Below are 11,814 nucleotides of genomic sequence, written 5' to 3'. Positions count from 1 at the left end.
TTAACCCACTGAGCCACCCCATCCTATTCTTTTTTTAAAATTTACTTTGGTATTTTAAAATTTTTTAAGTAAGCTTTATGCCCAAAGTGGGGCTTGACCTCATGACCCGGAGATCAAGGCTCCACTGAGTGAGTCAGTCAGGTGCCCCTCCATTGTTTTAGTTTCAATCTCTATGTGTCTTTGTATCTAAAGTGAGTCTATTAGAAATAGAGAAATCTTTTTAAATAAAATATCTATTCTTCCAGTTTCTGTCTTTTATTTGGAAAGTTTAATATGTATGTCTAAGGTAATTTGCCGATAAAGAAGGACTTACTTCAACCAGTTATTCATCTTCTGTATGTCGCATTTTTTTTATTCAATTCCTGTATTAGTGACTTTTTTGTGGTTAGTTTTTTGTAATGTACCATTTTGATTCCTTTCCTTTGTCTTCTGTTTTGTTGTTGTTTCCTTAGTGATTACCTTGGGAATTACAATTAACATCTTAAATTTATAACAATCTATTTTAACTAACACCAACTTAGTATAAATAGTATGAAACATTCTAACCTTACATGTCTCTGCCCACTCCTGTTATATTATTATTGTAACAGATTACATGTTACCATGTTGTGTGGCTATTAACATACATTTATAATCTTTGTTCTACACATTTGCCTTTTAAGTCATAAAAGAAAAAAGAGCAGTCACAAAAGTAAAATGATATACTTTTATATTTTTATAGAAATATATAAAATGTTTTTATTTTTATATTTATATTTATCTCCTATATTTCTGCATTCAGCTATCTTTATCACTGTTCTATATTTTGTCACATGGCTTCTAATTATTGTCTGCTATCCTTTCATTTCAGTCTGAAGGACTCCCTGTAGCAGTCCACTGGTAACAAACTCCTTTAATTTGTTTATCTGAGAATGTCTTAATTTCTCCTTTATCCTTTTTTTTAAAAGATTTTATTAACTTATTTCAGAGAAAGAGAGAGAGAGAGAGCATGAGGAGGGGGAGGGTCAGAGGGAGAAGCAGACTCCCTGCCAAGCAGGGAGCCTGATGTGGGACTCAACCCAGGACTCCAGGATGATGACCTGAGCCAAAGACAGTTGTTTAACCTAGCCACTCAGGCCCCATTTTCTCCTTTATTCTTCAAGGATATATTGCCAGATATAGAATTCTTGGTTAACAGTTTATTTTCTTTCAGTAGTTTAGATAATGTTATTCCATTGTCTTATGCCCTCCATGATTTCGATGGAAAATAGCTGCTAATTTTATTTATGATCCTTTGTACAAGACAAGTTGCTTCTCTCTTGTCACTTTCAAGATTCTCTTTTTGGTTTTATCTTTAAGCAATTTGGCTATAACTGATGTCTTGATGTTGATCTCTTTGACTTTAATCCTGTTTGGAGTTTGTTCAGGATTTTGAATGCATAGATTAAAGTCTTGGGTCACATTTGAGAAGTTTTACCTTCTGTTTCATCGAATATTTTTTCTTCCCCCCTTCCTTCCTTTTCTCCTGCTGAGACTTCCATGATGCATATGTTGGCATATTTGATTGTATCCTACAGGTTTTGTTCATTTTTCTTTATTCTTTTTTTCTTACTGACTCCTCAGACTGGGTAATTTCAATTTCCTTATCTTCAAGTTTATTAATTCTTCTGCTTGTTCACATCTACTGTCAAACCCCTCTAGTGGATTTTTATTTGAGCTATTGTACTTTTCTGCTCCAGAAGATCTATTTGGTTCCATATTATGATTTCCATCTCTTCATTGACATTCTCCATTTGTTTAATTATTGTTTTCCTGATTTTGTGTAGTTTGTTTTCCATGATTTCCTTTAAATTAAATGTATTTAAGACAGTTGACTAGTCTTTGACTAGTAATTCCAATGTCTGAGCTTTCTCAGGGGTAGTTTCTCTCAAATTATTACTATTATTCTTGTGAATGAGCCATGTTTTCTTGTTTCTTTGTACACACTAAATTTTGTTGAGGATTGGACAGATTGAGTATTAAAATGCAGTAACTCTGGAAATCAGATTCTCTCCCTCCTCAGAGATTACTTTTGTTCCTTGTTGAGGGCTATGGTTACCCATTTGTACAATGACTTCAATTTTTACAAGGTTTGTATTCTTGTAAATACAAATTCTTGTTGTATGTGACCACACAACATTTTGTTTCATTATCTTTGTAGTCAGCCTGTGACCTATTTCCTTAAATACCTGAAATATATATATTACATGTGGCTAGATCTTCCAGTAGAATTGGTTGCCAGGGACTTCCCTGCAGTCTGAGGGGGACTGGATTTGTTCCCCAGACAACTGCCAAATCTTCCAAAACATACAGTCCTAAATATGGGAAAGATAATGTCCTTACTGCCCACCTTAGAACTGGTCAGTTGCTCTACTATGGGCTGCTATATCCTTGTCTGAGTGGGGCTGAGGAATGAGGTGGATAGCTGGTTCTTACAAGTCACTCTCTACCAGAGTTCAACAGCCCCTCCCCTTATCAAGTCCTCCCTTGGTTACTGTAGTATCTGATCATGTTCTCAAGTTCTAAAATAAGTGATCCTGAGGGTTTTTTTTTCCCCAAGTCCAATGTATTATTCTTTTGGTAAAAGAATTAACTTTTGGGGCTTCCTGGTATGCTATTTTTCATGACATTGCTCAATCTATAGCATCATAAATGTGCATTTTACTATAATCTTAGGGTGAGTAGATCAATTTAATTGGTATACACAGTATGTATTTTTGTGTATGTATTTCTGTGTGTGTGTTTCCCTAAATACCTTGCCTTTTAAATTTCTAACACATTTTAAAAAATTATTTTTAAGTAACCTCTACACCCATCTTGGGGCTTGAACTCACAACCCCAAGATCAAGAGTCACATGATCTACTGACTAAGCCAGCCAGGCACCCCTCTAACACTTTCTATAGACCAATTCATCTCAGAATCTTCAAATCTGTAAGTTTTAGTAAAATTTACAATAAATTCTTCTTATAAATCCTAAGTGTTATTAATTTGCCTAACCATTATTGAAAGAGATCATTTAATTGGATAGTATAGATATATTTCCTTTTAGAAATCTTTCTTCATAAATAGAAACCATAAGTTTGGTCATCTTTTTAATTTGGTTATATTCTGGTTTGAATCAGTCAAAATGTTAATGTAGTTAAAATACATGTCAATCTTCATACTGATGCAGGCTAAAAGATTTTCATTTAGCACTCATTAGCTATGCAGACCTTATCAGCTATCTGTGGGAATTTTATAGTGAGTACTAGATTTATTAATTTCTAGATAGCTATAAACAGATTCATTTGGTTTAGAACTGTATGTGTTTATTGAAAGCATATAAGACATTTTAATAGATTGGGAGTTAGAGTTAGCAAATCTTTATTCAGTACTGTTTGTGTGTTAAAGCAAAAATATGCCAATGTTTGGCTGATGGTGCACTTAAACCTTGGGAAGATGATCTTATATGCTTTAATGTGTGATGTGAAAGATGCAGAGGCATATATGAAGGAAAACTCTGTCTTATAATCATAAAAAGGATTGGGCTCAGGTGTTTTAGCAAATGAGAAAGAAGTGGCTTTGAAATTATAATGACTCTCGGGACGCCTGGGTGGCTCAGTTGGTTGGACGACTGCCTTCGGCTCAGGGCGTGATCCTGGAGTCCCGGGATCGAGTCCCACATCAGGCTCCCAGCTCCATGGGGAGTCTGCTTCGCTCTCTGACCTTCTCCTCGCTCATGCTCTCTCTCACTGTCTCTCTCTCTCAAATAAATAAATAAAAATTCTTAATTAAAAAAAAAAAGAAAGAAAGAAATTATAATGACTCACATATCACCCTGATTCTTTCATAAAGAATCTGAGAATACTTATCCCTCATAGCAGCATGTGTTGGAGGACAAAATAGGATATATAAATTTACATGTAAACCAATAGTTTGGTTATAAAGCCCTTATTATTTGTTTGCACTATGATAAAGATTGAAAGAAGTTTCATTTTATAGCTCCTGCTGTTCACTCATTTACTCAATTATTCAATCATTCATTAAAAATTTATTAAGAGCCTATTGTGTTTCAGGCGTTAGGGATACAAAGATGAATACAATATGGTCCTTGAAATTTCTAAATTAGTTGGGAGCACGAAGTGGCACAAATGAAACAATTAGCTAATATGATAGTATTGACAGCTGACTTAGAAGTGGTGCCATTTTATGTACAAGCAGAACTTAACACCAAAGGAATCTATTCATTATGCAGGCAAAGCTGGAGTTATTTACAAGAGACTAAAAGAGATGAATGTTTCAGTATTTTCTGAAAAAAAAAAAAAAAAATGAAATCTGTCTTGTTCATTAAGCCTAAGTTTGCCTGATGTCTTATTGAAGTTACTCAAAGAGAAATGTCTTATATCCTGAAAAAGAGAGGTGATTGAACAGAGTGGAATCACTGGGAACAGAATTCTTTAACTTGGTTATTTTCATTAGGGATTCTCTGAAATCAGGAGAAAATGAATTACTAATCCTCTCTGTCTTTTCCTGGACAGGTAGATTCAGAAGCAGCTGTTACTCATCATGCCCCGTGCAAATATTTATAAATGAAATTATTATACAATTGTCATGGCTTCATTCTTCTTGTTCATGTGAGTGCCTAAGAACCAGGCTCTAGTGTGAAGAAGGGTTCCCAAAGGAGAAATGCCTATTGAGAATGTGGGAAACCAAGTAGGGTGAGCAAGGTGTTCACCTGTGTGTCATTGCCCAACAAGGGTTTCAAGTTGGGCTAGCCAGCTTGTTTAGCCCAAGTAGGGTGATGATAGCATCTACATGGTGATGGTAGTTGGGTGGGGGTGGAGGGTATGAGTGGGGAGGATTGTCAGCTTGGTGTAAGGTGTAGAGTCCAGGCAAAGTGATGGAATTTTCCATATGGACAAAAGGCCTGATGTTGGTTTTGGAGCTGAAGCAGGTGAGGAGGGCTTCTACAAGCGGGGGTGTCCCAGAGGACCCAGAGGACCCCTGATAAGAGGGGTTATAGTGGCAATACAATTTTTTTCTATACTGTAGGATTATTCAAATATATAAATATATGGATAAAGTGAGATATGTTCTTACTTTCTGCCAAGTAAGTTACAAATAATGAAAGGGGAAAATTACAATTAATCCTGTGATGTTGGATTAGAATAGGAGGTATTGGGTGGACTCATGGATTTCAATGTAGAGAAAGATATATAGAAATAAAAATGGATGTATATGTATATCCATACATACATATATTCCCTAGTTCTGTAGGAAAGGACCTGATGATAATACCCCACTAGCAATGAATAGATCTAGCACACAAATCTGGGCTTCTAAATATCACTCTCTACACAAAGAAATGAGAGAGCCTTGAAGAAATAAGTGATTCTAAGACCTTTTTTCAGAAAGCAATCGTACCAGCAGGTAAGGAAGTGATTTAAAAAAAACGTTAATATGTCAAATGAATGGATACAGAAGCCAGATTTCATGGTCTCCCACTGGCCAAAATAAAGATAAAAATATGTAATGATAGTAATGGATTATAAATCATTGAATAAAGTAGAAGTTTGTGAGATGATACTGATATAATAAATGAATAAACTGAAAATTTAATGAGGAATAGGGTCTTTCCTACCTTCCAATAATGTCCCCCACAAAATGCTTTTAAGTGTAAAGGAACAAAAATAACTCTATAGTAGGAAAATCTGTCAGATACCATCTTGATCAAGAGACTAAAGTGAATATCATTGTATGCCACTAGAGAAGATGCAACAAGTACTCAGAATCACTTTGTGATATGCCCGCCAAAGATGCATAACTTGAATATAATGAAGAAGAAACAACAGCAAAACAGAAATTGAGGGCTATTCTGCAAAATAAGTGGCCCAGAATTTTCAAGTCTGGATAATTAAGCAGAGACTGAGGAACTCTTCCAGGATGAAGATTAAGGAGACATGACATGTAAGTGAGATCTATAATTCTGAACTGGATCGATTTTTGTAAAGGAGATTATGGGGTCAATTGACAAATATTAAATGGTGTCTGAGGATTAGATGGTGCTAATGTACCAAGGTGAACATCTTAATTTTGATGACTATATTGTGCTTAGGGTGGGAAAATGTCCTATTTGTAGGAAACATACACCCAGCATTTGTAGTAATGGGATATCAGATCATCTACTAGCTCTCAACTGGTTCCAGAAAAAAATTCTTTGTTCTGTACCTACAACTCTTAAATATGTTTGAATGTCAAAATAAAATCATATTTTACTTTAATAAAAGTAAGATCTGGGACTTTGTTGTCAAATTGCCTTGTTTCGTATCTCAGCTTCTGCTGTATGAGCTTAGTTAAATTCTACAAACTCTCTGAACTGTTGCTGCTTCCCTGGGAAAAGGGTATCGTAATAGTAACTTTTTAAAAAGGTCATCTTAAAATTTCAGTGATAAAGGACTTCACATAGTTTCTGGTTCTTAGAAATTATTTTTCTTCACTAGAGGTTATTTTCCTTACTCAGTTTTATGTAATAAAATAAAGGACTTAAGTTCATGTATAATTCACTACAAATTAGAACACATGTAGAATTCAGTTTTTCATATTAAAGGGTGAAGCATTATACATTTTTTAGTCACTTAATAAAGAATCTTATCTTTCATCTTCAATTTTGAATCCAAGATATGTTTTGGTTAGAATCCATCAGATGAATAATATAATTTAGTTAACCATATTTAGTTTCATGTACTTTAAATGCCTCTATAACAATGTTGGATGCCACCAACTTCCAGTTATGGAAATACCCATGTATAAATAACACACACACTTTTACTGCCAGAAATATTAAAGCATTATGGATATCACAGTGGCAGAAACTGTGTTCAAATCAACAATAGGTGACAGAATAAATTTTCATATTTTTAAGTTTGTACCTACAATTGGGAAATTCAATGTACTGAAGAAGAGGAAAGATGTCTTTGGGGTTTGTTTTTGCTTTTGTTTTGCTGCTCTGACAAATTACTACAAACCTGGCCTAAAATAAAATCCATTTATTATCTCACAGGATTGTAGATACAGATTTGGGTTTGTTTCAATGCGCTTGGCTCGAATCTTTGCTCAGGGATTCACAAGGCTGAAATCACAGTTTTCTCCTGGGCTGGATACTTAAGCTTAGAAACTCTGGGGGAAAAGTCCCTTCTAAGCTTGTTTAGATTGTTGGCAAAATCTAGTTCTAGTGCACACAGGTAGGACTAAGGTTCCTGTTTCCTTGATGGCTATTGTCTGGAAGTCACCCTGAGATCCTCCAGACCAGCCACATCCCTTCTTATGTAGCTCCATCAACCTTGGTGGGTCAGGTCCTTTATACTTTGAATCTCTCTTATTTTCTCTTATGCAACATCTAGAGAAAATCCTTTCCTCTTAAAGGGCTTGTATGGTTAGATCAGGCCGACCTGAGTAATCTTTTTTTATAGGCCAATGGTGCCATACAACATAACACAATCATGGGAGTGATTCACCTTCATAGGCTCCAGTGACTAGGGTATGGAATCTTGAGGACCATCCCTAGAAATTCAGCTTACTAACAGAATTTATTCTGATTAAGGTTTACGTACTGGGCGGGGCGAGGGGGAATATAATGCATTATTCTGTAAGATAATATTAAATTTTTTATGGTCAATTAATAGGCATATTTTCTTGAAATGTTGGCAGCATAGGTATATATACATAAATGATAAGAGCAAAAAATTGAATTCATAGGAAGAGAATCTTCCTCAGCATTACTTCTTTTGGATATAAGTACAACATATGTAATTTTGAGGACATTTGAAATTACGCATTCTGCATAAATATAAAGTTATTTCAATTTTAACTTAGAAATTAGGTTTAGTTAAAACAGAACTATACAGTATTAAATATTTAATGTCTTTCTTTCACATCTTCTCTGGTTCTTATTCTTAACTGCCATAATTATTATCTACATAGATATAAAAGTCAGGAGGCAAAGAAAGATGGTTTACTGGAGGAGGCTTTAAGATGATTCTAGAGTTACTGTCATCACAGTCGTCCAATTTTGTCTTTGTCGCCACAATGACTCATGTTTCAAAATATTTTTGAGGATTGTATATTAGAAAGTGGAAAATGATAACAACTCATCTGAGCAACTACAGATGCATGAAGCAGTGTAAACAGCGGCCCTTAATATAAACAATAACCTGCAAGTCTAGGGGCTTTCATGAGCACATCCCCCAGGAGGGCCTGAACCTGGCCAGCCCCTCCCCCATAGTACTATAGCTCAGAGGCTTGGCTTAGGTGGGGTTGGAAATGCCCTAGAATGGCTCTTTGTTGATTTTCCCTCGTGCTAGAGCCTAGTGTTGCTGTGAAGCAAAGTGCTATTGAATTTGCTCACTCAGGCAGAACACTCAACAGGAAGGAAGGAAGCAGCCATTCTTTCTGGTCCTATTGTCTGACCACCCGGCTTAAGCAATCAAACAGCTCTGTGGCCATAGCTGGATGCTTACAAGCCTGTCATGGTTTTTTTTTTTTTTCTTCTTTTACCCCTGGTGGGCACTGGGGAAGGGGGGCAGGGATGGATAGAACCTGACTCTTTATGGTTTTCCCTTATTTTTGGTGATTTGATGACATCTTTTCATGACTCACTTTCAGGTACCCATTTTTCCAGCAGCAAAAAAGAAAAGAGAATGGATGAGTGTATGTTTTGGAAGTGGAGTAAAGATAGCATCCTTTCTTTGCGGATGTATTCTGAAAATAGGAAGAAGTAAACATTTTATATCACTAATACATTTTGAGATTAGTCATCTTTTTCTTTTGAGATTAGTCATCATTTTTGAGTAAGTTTTCAATATGCTGCCAACTCCATGTCTTCAGACAAGTCATTTGTCCTCTGTACTTCAGTTCTGTTTTCTTTTTTACTTAATAGAATAAGGATAACAACTTAACCTTGCTTAATTTACAAGGATCGTATAATAATCAAATCTGTAAAGATAGAAAAATATTGCATTATCCTAAAATATAACTGTAGGAGTCTCCTGAGGAAAAGAATGCCTCAATTAAAATTAAAAAACCAAGATGAGGAAGAAAACTTTATAACAAGAGTTACTGAATAAAAATAATAAGTTTTGTCATTGATATAATCTGTTTATAAATTATTGACAGCTGCCTTTAAAGTTTGAAAAGTTTCTCCCAAAACCGATAGCCTAGGGATGGCCATAAGGAAGAGAGTGGTTAGTAGAAATCTACACTTGGCAGCATACTTCTATGCATAATTCTCAATTTCTAAGTACAGTTTTAAAATGCATTAAAAGGCCAAAACTTCATATGATTATTCTTCTTTTACATATGAATTTTAGGGGAAATGAAAATTTAAAAATCAAATACAATTTGAAGAGTAATTATAGTTAAATTTTCTGAGGGAAATGGTGCCTTCATTAACATGAGCTTTAAATTTAATTTCTTTTTTTTTATGAGTCCTAAGTAACTATAATGATTATAGTTATTCAGAAGTTATGAGGAGTTTAAATTACTCTGGGTTATTTGGGGACTTTCTGATAGTTTCTGAGGAAACCATGCCATAATGTCTCAGAAGTAATCACTTTTAACATTAAGTGGGGGAGAATGGCAGTGGCTTTTGAGCAGTGAGGTAGAATCAATACTGGATGATATCCTCTAAGGAACACAGCTGAAGAAATACTCTCATTTGATTTGCATGGATTTTTCCCTCTTAGGGGCCAAATGTCAGGGGAAATCTATGGCTACCTTGTTAGTCTAGAATTGGAGGGTCTAGAGCGGAGTTCAGAAGGGCACAGTGAGATAGCACCTGCTGATTTTGGCACCTCCTCTCTTTGATTCGCCACTTTTATAAGATGGGCAAGGATTGCTGGCTCTCTTGGCTGTGCCCACTATTCTTCACATTATCAATTCAGTATTTGGCACTATCTGTGTAATTTTCCCAAGTAGAAGTCAAAGGAAGGTGTTTAGGAAAAAATGGAGGACCCTTGAGTAGAAAACCTGTTTTACCTGCTCCTTAAGGCTATCTGGACTATCAGAACAGTGAAGGGAGCTCATTGAAACTGAGAGTCTTCAAAAAACCCTGAAATCTTGCCATTTGCAATGACGTGGAAGAAACTGGAGGGTATTATGCTAAGTGAAATAAGTCAATCAGAGAAAGACAATTATCATATGATCTCACTGATATGAGGAATTTGAGAAATAAGGCAGAAGATCATAGGAGAAAGGAGGGAAAAAGGAAACAAGACAAAACCAGAGAGGGAGACGAACTGTAAGAGACTCAACCTCAGGAAACAAACTGAAGGTTCCTGGAGTGGAGGGGGAGTGGGAAGGATGGTGTGCTGGGTGATGGCCATGGACATTGGGGAAGGTATGTTCTATGCTGAGCACTGCGTATTGTGTAAGACTGATGAATCACAGACCTGTACCCCTGAAACAAGTAATACATTTTATGTTAATAATAGTAATGGAATCTAAAAGTTAAAAAATAAAATAAATAAAAGGGTGGAAAAAAAGAAACTGACAGTCTTATAGAGATTAAAAGACACTAGTAATTCTTTAAATGTAGGTTAAGTGTAGATATTCCCTTGTGCTATGACTTATAAAGGGGGTTTGGAGAGCATCCAACTCTGAAAACCTATTTAGCAAGTTAACCCATTATCAAAACTTGATCATTTTGATGTTATTACCTTGGGCTATCATACTTCTGGGTTAGGGTCACTTCTTTTTTAGAATGAATTTGTTTTCCATTTTTTTTTTTTTTTTTTTTTACCACTTGAAACACCTCTTTATTTTCACCATTTTCGTGGGGAAGGTGCACCGTTCTGGACGTACTGCAATACCAGGTCGATGCGTGGAGTGGACGGAGCAAGCTCCTATTCCATCTCCAGGTTCTTTTTCTTAGGGGGGTTGATACGAAAACACCAGAGCTTGCAGAGTAATGAAAGAAAGTTGCGCTAAAAAAGGAGAAAGTTTACCAGAGAGAAGGGAGAAACACTGAAAAAGAGATTTTTTATTAAAACTAGGTTCCATGCCCAATGGGCTCAAACGCACCACCCCGAAATCGAGTCACATGCTCTACTGACTAAAGCCACCATGCAAGAAGTTTCTTTAAGAAGCATTACAATGAAAAACACCATGAGATACCACCTCACAACAGTCAGAATGACTAAAATTAACAAGTCAGGAAACAACAGATGTTGGCAAGGATGCAGAGAAAGGGGAACCTCCTACACTGTTGGTGGGAAGGCAAGCTGGTGCAGACGCTCTGGAAAACATGGAGGTTCCTCATAAAGTTGAAAATAGAGCTACCCTACGACCCAGCAATTGCACTACTGGGTATTTACCCTAAAGATACAATTATAGGGATCTGAAGGGACATGTGCACCCAAATGTTTATAGCAGCAATGTCCACAATAGCCAAACTATGATAAGAGCCCAGATGTCCATTGACAGATGGATAAAGAAGATGTGTTACTACATACACACACACACACACACACACACACACACACTTGAATATTATGCAGCCATCAAAAATGAAATATTGCCATTTATAACAACATGGATGGAACTAGAGGGTATTATGCTAAGTGAAATAAGTCAATCAGAGAAAGACAATTATCATATGATCTCACTGATATGTGGAATTTGAGAAACAAGGCAGAGGATCATAGAAGAAGAGAGGAAAATAATGAAATAAGACAAAACCAAAGAGGGAGACAAACCATAAGAGACTCTTAATCTCAGGAGACAAACTGAGGGTTTCTGGAGGGGAGAGGGATGGGAGGGAT

Source organism: Neovison vison, chromosome 5, assembly GCF_020171115.1.
Source record: "Neovison vison isolate M4711 chromosome 5, ASM_NN_V1, whole genome shotgun sequence".
In the NCBI taxonomy this organism is placed as follows: Eukaryota; Metazoa; Chordata; class Mammalia; order Carnivora; family Mustelidae; genus Neogale; species Neogale vison.
The sequence above is the reverse complement of the archived record's forward strand: the minus strand, read 5'-3'. Positions refer to the sequence as shown.